Below are 10,989 nucleotides of genomic sequence, written 5' to 3'. Positions count from 1 at the left end.
AACTCAAGACACCTTTAGTATTCTCTTTTTGTTTCAAATAACTTACATCATCTTTACTATTTTGTATTTGTTTCAAATAACTCAAAACACCTTTAGTTTCCTATCTTTCTTCCAAACATGTCAACACACCTTTAGTATTGTCTTTGTTTCAAATAACTCAATACACCTTTAGTATTCTGTCTTCATTTGAAATAACTCAAGACACCTTTAGTATTCTGTCTTCGTTTCAAATAGCTCAAGACACCTTTAGTACTCTGTCTTCCTTTCAAATAACTCAAGACACCTTTAGTATTCTGTCTTCCTTTCAAATAACTCAAGACACCTTTAGTATTCTGTCTATGTTTCAAATAACTCATGACACCTTTAGTATTCTGTCTTCCTTTCAAACAACTTAAGACACTCTGGTGAAACAGAAGAATTTTGAACCTATGTTTTTCACAGTCCACAGGATGGAAGTAAATAAGTGTGCGCAATCTGCAATATGATGAAACCCTTCAATGTGAACATGTTCGAATGCAGATTTTATTGAAATAAGTTTTCTTGAAGTTATAAATTCGACAAAAAATGGATATTAATATAAGAAAATTAACGCAGGTACAGAAATTTCTAACCACGAGGATTTTACAATATTTCGTTTTACAAGTGAGATTAATAGTTAGAATGATATTTTCAGGATAATATTGTCCTAAGGATTATAAGAGGTCTGAAAAACGATAACAAGCACAATGTAATTATATTTCACATTTTTTCACAGGTAAAAAAAGTTACATTCGTTTTAACACGAAGAACTTTTAATAAGCAAATATATAACCAATTGAACAATGACACTCTTACACACACACACACACACACACACACACACACACACACACACACACACCTAAAATAAAAAAAAACAGGGAAAGCAAAGCCTTTCCTGATATATTGTAAATCACACGTTTGATTAAAGACTACAAAATATAAGAGAGAGAGAAAGATATGGAGTTTATAAATTGTCCTATTCACGAAAAAAAAAAATGAAAGTTGGCAAACTGGTTACTTGCGCGAACTTAGTATAAGAACGAATACTATATTACAATGAGCATCAGGTAAGAAAATGACAATGAAAATAGCACGACAAAAGAATCTGGGCAGAGGAAATAACAAGCAATCTCACAGTAAAGAGGCAAAACTGAATAGAGGGAAGAGAAAAGAACTTCCACCGCACAACACGGCGAAACCAAGCAGGCGGAAGGCATTGTCTGGTTATTGTCTTCAAGAAAATATATTGGAAAAAAATAAGCGGAAAATAGCAACGCCATTGAAAGGAAGATATAATTCATACAAAAATCTGTACCCAAATATCAGAAAAATCCTTGATACCTGCCCTTCGAAAAAAATTTACGGTTAAGCAGTTAATGACAGCCAAAATGATTTACACGGCCATCAAAAAAAGTTGTCATTAGAAAGATACTAATCTAAAACAGAGTGAAACATTTTCATGCTAACTACATCGATTGTTAGAGGCACTGAATTAAAGACACTTAATTGAATCTCATTGTAAAATCAATACTAAAAATTTTAAATGATTAAACAATTTTTGTAAAACGGGACAATTAAAACGAAGGCCTTACACAAAGATGATACAATGGCTACTTTACTTAGCTTCAACAAAGCTTTTGGAGAACTTCGGAAGACAGAATGGTGAATAAATCATAATCATTAGGAATATGTCCGCAGCTAATGGCCGAGGGGATGCTACAAAAAACATTAAGTCATGGCTGAATTTTACCGTGGGAGTGCCATGAAGGCGCTTCCCTCATACGGGGCCTTGTCAAAGGGACAAAACCCTCCTGGATCCTCTTATTGCAAAGATAATCCTAGATCCTCATAATTGGAAAGGTAATCCTGGATCCTTTTATTGCAAAGATAATCCTGGGTCCTCTTATGGCAAAGCTAATCCTGGATCCTCTTATGGCAAAGATAATCCTGGATCCTCTTATGGCAAAGATAATCCTGGGTCCTCTTATGGCAAAGCTAATCCTGGATCCTCTTATGGCAAAGATAATCCTGGATCCTTTTATTGCAAAGATAATCCTGGATCCTTTTATTGTAAAGATAATCCTGGATCCTCTTATTGCAAAGATAATAAATAAATCTCAGGTCAACCCAGTCATCCCAATTCCATAAATAACAAATGCAATCCATTTATGAAGAACAAAACACAAGAAATAACGAGGAAGAAAACACATCCGGACGGAATGTCATTATAAACCATCATCGGTATGGTTCGTAAACGCCTTTTGGCTCATATAAATACTGTAACTGTGGCATCTCTCATTTTCCATCGAGAAGAGGGCATCAAGAGGGCAGATGCGTTTTGGCCGAAATATAGTAGCCTATCAAATTTCTTTGTTTAGAGTACAATGTGGTTAATACAAATCCATAAGATATACTATTAATATATATTATATAGATATATATATATATATATATATATAGGTATATATGTATGTATGTGTATATATATATATATATATACTTATATATAAGAGAAAGGGAGAGAGAGAAGACTCATGTTGACTGGTTTCAAGCCAGTTGGGGTTAAACACTCACGCTTTAGCCCACAGCTGCAACACGAAACAGCTAAGTTGACAGCATTGGTATCTGATGCTTCGATCAACAGAGCTATAATGTATTTTTATAGAACAAATCTACAGCAATCTTTCCTACCCCGATTTAGGATAAAATTCAGGTTCCTCGTTTTGTGGCCTACCACGTTCCATTTGGCTAAGACCAGAGAGAGAGAGAGAGAGAGAGAGAGAGAGAGAGAGAGAGAGAGAGAGAGAGAGAGAGAGAGAGGAATGTGTCAAGAACAATGTTTGTAACTGTCTAATGAAACCAGGACAAATATGAACGTCAAAACATCTCTTCTTTTTGTCAACAGACTTCAGGGACATCCCACTCAAATAATACCACTTCCTTCTCCATAAAACTTAGCAAGCAGTAATATATCTATTTATATTCAAAACTAGTTAGATGAAAAATATAATTGCTTATTATTGTCTAGTGGTAACACATTTGAAATCGAGGTCAAGGTAATGGAAAATAGAACAAGGTCACTTTCACCGAAGATGGAGAATTATTATTATCAAAGATAAACTACGATATTCAAAATTGGACGTAAATCCAATAAATGACTTATAATTCATAAATCAGAGGTAGATTATGAAATTCAAGCCGTGAAGATATATCAAGTAACCCCCTTTTTAAAAGAATGGAAATTATGAATGAATGAATGAATGAATTTTAGGTATCAAAACTGTAACAGTTCATGTGGGCGTCTTTCAACCCTTTAAACCTAAACTGGAACCAATACGGCAGCTTTAACTCTATCAATTTTATCACCCGTCTCGCTCTTTCTGTGTCAGTGTCAGTGTGCAAGTGGCAGCCATTTTCCTCTGTAACATTAATTGCACAATCACTTCTGTAAAAGTGGTGTAGCCCGTTTCACTCTATAGTTCCTAAAGGTTCCATTTAAAGTCGAGAGAATCTCCCAAAAATCTGAAAAGTATAACAGGAACGCAGAATTTGTACGTGTATATTCTCCATAAAAACTATCAATACACCTTTGTTTAAATATTTAGACCCGTACCAAGTAAAAACAACGAGACGTAAAAAAAAAATAAATAAATAAAAAAAAAAAATCAGTACCTTAGTGCTGGAACGAACTACGCCTAACAGTACAATAAACAGATATTACAGAAGCCATGAATAATATTTCTCTAAAAGTTAATCAGAACAGCGCTAGCCAGGCTATGCCAACTCTAACGAAACTGGATACTTAAGAAGATAAAAGGCGTAACTTTAAACTAAACTTTGCTCCAGTAAAATATAAGCAAATGGTCAATACTGGTAGTGACCAGTTCCGCAGTCGTATTACATACATGAACATTATATTATAACCATGTATGTGAGTGGAGGAGAGAGAGAGAGAGAGAGAGGAGTGATTCAAACAGTATGTTACAATTGTTTCAACCAATTATACGTTACAAGCAAGCATATACATACATACATACATACATACATACTACATTACATATATATGATATATATATATATATATATATATATATATATATATATATATATATTCAATACGATGAAACCCCATTAGGTCAATGCATCAAATTATGTTCTTGATGTCAATCATGTCTAGTATCCAAGAACTGTCCAATGCTAAGCACACTGAAGCAGACTGGTGTTGGCATGATGATGCTTCTAGAAAACCGAACAAATGATTCCAGGACAGAAGGTCCAAACTGTGCAGCAACGGGACTACCACAACTCCTCCTTCAGATAAAAGAGGCAAAGGAATGTTACCGACAACATTCTATAAACTGAAGTTGCTATTCGAAATTACCGTTTCACGCCATGATGGTTCATACCCTATCGTAATCTTCTTCCATTAACAAATCGGAAAAACGAAAATCAATGTTAAAAAGGCAATTGTGATAGAAAATATAGATGAAATCGCTGTTATCAAATACATAAACTCGAAACACACACACACACACAGAGAGAGAGAGAGAGAGAGAGAGAGGAGAGAGAGAGAGAGAGCTTCTTTTCAATTAACTTTAGGTTACCAAACGGTGACTACCACGAATAAATTTTTCTAATGAAACTGGCAGTCTGCATTCTGAAATATCCTGAAATATCTTGGCATCTAATATGGGAAACGATACTAATGAATATAGATGAATATAGAATTTAGGCCAAAGGCCAAGCACTAGGACCTGCGAGGTCATTCAGCGCTGAAGCGGAAATTGGCAGTAAAAGGTTTAGAGGGTGTAACAGGAGGAAAACCTCGCATTACACTATGAATCAATCTTTAGCAAATGGAAGAAAGCATATGAAAGGAGATACAGTTAAAAGGAACGAAAGGGTTGCAGCCAGGGGCCGAAGGCACGCTGCAAAAAACCTTGAGTAATGCCTACAGTGCACCGTATGAGGTACACTGACGTCCCTACGTCCCTACGCGGTCAACGATACTATAGCCGTGAAATTCTGATTCACTGCATAGTTACTTACATATATTACAAGCCACACACATCTCTAATAAGCATAGAGGAAAACCCCTAATTTTTGCGAAATTTTATTCTTGCACAACGTAGAAGCCTAAAAATAAACAATTGCCATCTGAACCGAAAAAATGGCAAATTCACACATATTCAAGAGGCCAAGACATTCTGGCGAAGAAATATGAAAAAATGCCTTAAATTCCTCAAACATCTGATTTCAATACCACTGATTTAAAAAGGGAGAAATCATAAAAGGTGCATTGGGAGGATGTTAAAAGAACAGAATCTCCTACATTATGGATTTGTATTGCAACAGGAGATTCAACGTTCATACCTAATCCCTTTCTTTCTATATATAGATATATATATAAATATATATATATATATATATTCATTTTCAAATGAATATATTTTCATATGCGTTAACCGAAGAGGATTTTTTAGTTGATAATAATTTCGTCCTCACGTGAATTCGAACCAGAACACAGAGGAGAAATCAAGACTTCAGTGACGTCTTTACCGACTCAGCCCTTTCGGTTAACATATTTAAAAATATATTAATTCCGAGGGAGAGCGAATTGGATATTAAAGGACATTTGTAGCAGATATACACTGGAGAGAGACGTAAATATATATAATACACACACATATGTGTATATATACATCAAAACTGAACGAAGAAAATTAAACTTCAGTTCTCAAGGAGAACACTTGTTTACTAACCCACAACGGGCAAAACATCTTCCTTTCGTTCGAAAATCAGGGCCACTTTAGTGCCTCAACTGTTGGCTCATAAAGCGGCACAGACTTCCGAACAAGAGAGAGAGAGAGAGAGAGAGAGAGAGAGAGAGAGAGAGAGAGATTCTCTTCAATATGCCATTCCCCTTTTCCTTGAGAATCTAGGGAATTCCGGCCACCGATTTAAAAGGGATAGTTAATGGGTTTTTAATCAAGGAACTGAAGTCATTATTAGCTTCGAAGCTCTTCCATGAAAACAACGGGTTATGCAGAAGAGGCTATTAAAACTTCAAGAGATTAACGAAAATTCAGCTCCACAGACAAGAATTACTAGTCCCATATAATAGCCAGCTACTCCTTCCTCTGCCAATAAAGCTCAAGGAAGAAAGGTCAGACTCCTCTTCAACACCGGAACGACTTTATGAATAATGTGCATAATTACTCGAGGATAAGATCATGGAATTTAGAAAAAAAGTATGAGAGAGAGAGAGAGAGAGAGAGAGAGAGAGAGAGAGAGAGAGAGAGAGAGAGAGAGAGAGAGAGAGAGTGTGTGTGTGTACTGGAGATCTTTAAAAGAATGATACACAGAATTCTCTTTGCAATTTGTTCATTAGTATGAGAACCACTTTTTGTCAAAATTTATATTATAAACTTCTCAACCCCCCGCCCATCTGAAATAACCACTGAAGTTCTCAAATTCTGTTTTCAAAATTTTCTTTGCACAAAAAAGGATGTGATATCTTCCATTACATGCAAAAAATTGGTTTCCAGTTTTTTAACATTCATTAAAAAACTAACCCTGAATAGATTGTTCATTACCATTCTCGTTAAAATTCACAATGAGAGACAAAATTACAAGAGCTGCGAAAGATGATGTCATTTTGATTTATTGTCTCATTCCTTTCCTCACTCGAGACGCTCATTTGCTGCTAATTATCTTAGATTAGTAGATGAACGAGGTGCAGTCGATACTGCAAGATTTATTTATAAATCATATATGAAACTAGATTTACCGGTCTTCCCCCGTACTTTCAACTAAACCTTGAAAATGACTTTAAGCCCCACACAAATCTTTCAACATTTTCCCCATCTACCCTGATATAGCTCTCGCCTAGTTACAGCCATCAATTCTGTGATAATGTGACGGTAATGGGGTTACTAAAAGGATCCCTGCTCCTCGCTGGACTCGTTGGGAGTTTTTTTTTTTTCTAATTTTTTCTTTCTTAATGACATCTTATCATCGGTAATGCCTTTCCCATTTTCCCGTTTTCACCCTTCTTAATTTCCATATTTATCGTTCACTTTTATTTAAGAAATTAGTCTCCGTTTTTCGTATATCATCAACACACTTTTTGATTCACTTTTATATTATAATAAAAAAAATATATTCACCGTCTTTAATATATCTCTTTTTCTTAAAATTTTCTTTGTCCAATTTATCTCTAATGTAGTTAGTTAAGTTAGCTAGGAAAATTCACTTCATGACGTATGCTTATGTTCAATGACGTACGTATAACACATTCTTCTGCTTGGTCTAAATCAGGGGTATGACCACTGAGAGGCCTAAATATTATCAGGTCGAATTAACCATCTCAGTCACGAGGTCTTTGTGAATCTGTTTATCCCACAGCCAAGATTGGGATGCAATCCTGTCCGGGGAAGGCACGCATTTTTCCCTTTACAAAATGACTACAGATATTTTATTCTATCTTATAATATATATAATAATTATAATAATATATATATTATAATAATATATAGATATATATATAATATATATATATATATATATATATATATATATATATTAAGAACTAACATTCATTTCCACGCTCTATGCAGAAGATAAACTTTCTTTAATTAAACTCACAAGAACTGGTAAAGCTCAGAATAATGAGAATGAGTACAGATTCTACGTCATTATTAAAAAATATGTTTACTTCTTTGCTATCGACGCTTCACTGGCTGTTTACCAAGAACCATAAATTTTTTCTACAATCAAGACAATATGCAAAGAATCCTAGTATAATTATAATAAATGTTTTAGGTTAAAGGTTGTTGATGCACTCCCAGCCGCAATTCTGACATATTGCTTTTAGACTATAAGGTAAGTTATTGAAGAAAAAAAATCAATTCATCCAGACAAGAGAAACACCAATGTGCGTTGTGCCATACAACTGGAACATGGAATCACTGAGGCGATCAAAGATGAGGTTATTAGCTAAACCCAAATCACGCTTAAAATTTCTCTCTGACTCTATAACAAAAATTTGCGAGGATACTGAATAAATGGCCTTACGCATAGTTTGCTTTATATAAAAAATGGATTTTTATCTGCTCAAAAAGTCGTGCAGAACGCGCGAAACAGAACATTTATTTTCGAAGGAACATACCAGATCATTACCACAACGGAGAGTGGCTGAATTACGAACTTTGCAAAGCCAAACTGTTGTCGCAGTCAAGGATTCTTATGAAGTTGCTCTTCAGATAGAAAAGAAGCAAAAATCCTAAGAGGTTAAGGAAGCAATCATCAAACCTTGTACTCTTTTAACTGTAGAAAACATCCTTGGAAAGGCGGAGTCTCCCAAAGTTGAACAGTTGCCCTCGTCAAATAACAGTGTAATGGCGCAGTTGAGCGTGTGACCTCGTCAAATAAGAGAGAGCAATGGCACAGCTAGTGCCCTCTTCAAATAATAGTGTGCAATGACTTATCATGACATGGCAGAAGGTTTAAAACCATAAGTTATCAATGAGGTTAAGGGGGCTATTTTTGGCTTGTTTGCACTTTGGGTTGAAGGGTCACAATTACTGCCATAAGTTCATTATGACAAGAGAAATTATATAAAGTAACTCTCGTTTTGTACTTATCTGGACACAACAAGAACAGGTGAAGAAGATATGAAAAAATAAATTGTTGGACTAATTAGTATGATAACCTACGTGGTTTATATAACAGATGATACTCCAGCCACGCTTGATTCCAAATCTGGGTTCCAAACAAAGGCAAAGAAGCCGACACAAAAGCAAAGGGTAGAAACATAAAATTCAATGCTCTGCCTGGTATTGCAAGAATATCCCACTCCCATACAAGGTGATCCTAGAACTGACAATTACCCTCAACGAAAACCAATATTCTTGAACACCTGGATTACTGGAGTTGGAATTGTCTATGTAACTACTGTGATCTGAGTGAGTGGCACAAAATTGTGAGAAATAACACATCAGGCAAAATTTGCGCTGAACTTCCCATAGGCGAAGAAAAATGAATTCCTGAAACTTGAAGAGAGGAGATGGACTGAATTTTGACCAGGAATAAGTAATTACTCACAATCAGTAAATGTTTGAGCTATACCGGTGTTTTTCTGTATTCCCATAGTTTTGCAGGCTAATGAACAGCTTTACCCTTCAAGTAGATGGTAACTCTATGACTTGTTGCGACGATTTGATTTCGGCCATCACATCGAGTTGTACATGAGGTAGATTAGGGTGAATCCACAATACACTAAAACCTATCATAAATAAAATACACATCGGCAACTTATCTTACATAGCACACCACACACAGACTGATTTCAAGGCAACGACTTTTTGGTCCAGTAATAGCCAGTGTTTAATACGATTCTTAAGTATCTGTCAAGGATAAGCTCTTCTCTTGCAGTTAATGAATTGTTCACATACTGTTTGTGATTGATATGCAATATATGGAAGTGTACATATGCCATGTTTTACTGTAGGGTGGATACACCTTTACAGTCACTCCTCATACTCAATGTTTTACTTGCAAATCTTCAATGCAACGAAATAAATTCAATGAATGCAAAGAAATACGTGGTTATTTTTCCGAATCATATATCACTTAGGTGATTTAAAATAATGAAATATACCTACAGATATCTTCAACACGTCAGTAATCTGGAAGCTTTCTATACTATTTCCTTGTCCTTTAACCATAGGCAGCATCAGAATATAAATGGCTAACAAGAACTGAATCGTAAGAGTGTCTGACGTTGAACTGGGCGATAGAGAATATTCTATATTGGCCGGAAGCCAAAGAACAGAAAAGGCTGGTGATCACTGTTTTCTAAAATCTATACAAGGGACGACATGCACAGTATATCACAGCTTTAGTTTCTTGCCAACTTTTCCAATGATTTACCCTGTTATGTAATTGCTGTAATTGAAATATGGGGCAAAGTGAAAAAAAAAAAAAGCTGAAATTTTGTGCATAATACTACTCTGCTCTACTATTCTATTTTAAGGTATCACGGTGTAACACGTCATAGAGATTTATTCTAACAAACTTTCATTAAACGTCATGATCACGCTCAATACTTGAGCTGCTTAATATGATTTTAAAAAATAGTGACGATTCTGTGACTGCATTAAATACTACGAGCCGTTCTCAGCTCTATCTGACAGAATTACTGCAGATATTAAAGAAATTCCTTGTTGACGACTATAAACATGTAACTCCAGCTTAGTCTTTCTTAGAACACAGGCATAAAACCTCCATTTTGAATCTTTGCAAACATTTTTACAAATCAGATAAAAGATGTCTATTTTTTTCTAGATTATTTGGGAAACATACAGCGCAAGTTGTTCACACACGTTGAGTACTCTAGTCATAATAGAACTCATGAAAAGCTAACTTTTTATTAAGTAGAAATATTAAAAGGATCTTTGTGCAGCCATGGGTGCTCCTACACCTGTCTCTGCTTTAGTTCATTCTTCAACTTTAGTTACAGCTGGAATTTATCTTTTAATTCGATTTAGCCCTAGACTTATATCTTCTTTTGCTAGAACTTTACTTTTGTTGTCAGCTAGTTAGGTTCTACGTTTAAGACATAATTAATGAGCAATAACAATTGTATGTAATTTAAAATTAGCCAAGGGTTTTGTGTCTTCTGGAACTAAATTCTTAAAATAATTATTATAAAATGCTAGGAATTACTCAAAACTTTATAAAAATTAGCCTAAGCCCCAATGCTTTTAACTCGGAAATTCGCGCAATGACCCAAACCAATTTTCCATATAAAACTGCTGCACGGGCGAAGTGGAAAAAATTGTAAACAGAATATCAAAAGAGTTTTGAAACATCACTACACTGCTTGATCTGACTGCACTAATGTCTATGTACATATGCCGCTATATACATGAAATGTTTTGGGAGTGACTCACAAAAATTCCCGAA

Source organism: Macrobrachium nipponense, chromosome 19 (assembly GCF_015104395.2).
Source record: "Macrobrachium nipponense isolate FS-2020 chromosome 19, ASM1510439v2, whole genome shotgun sequence".
Classification (NCBI taxonomy): Eukaryota; Metazoa; Arthropoda; class Malacostraca; order Decapoda; family Palaemonidae; genus Macrobrachium; species Macrobrachium nipponense.
The sequence above is the reverse complement of the archived record's forward strand: the minus strand, read 5'-3'. Positions refer to the sequence as shown.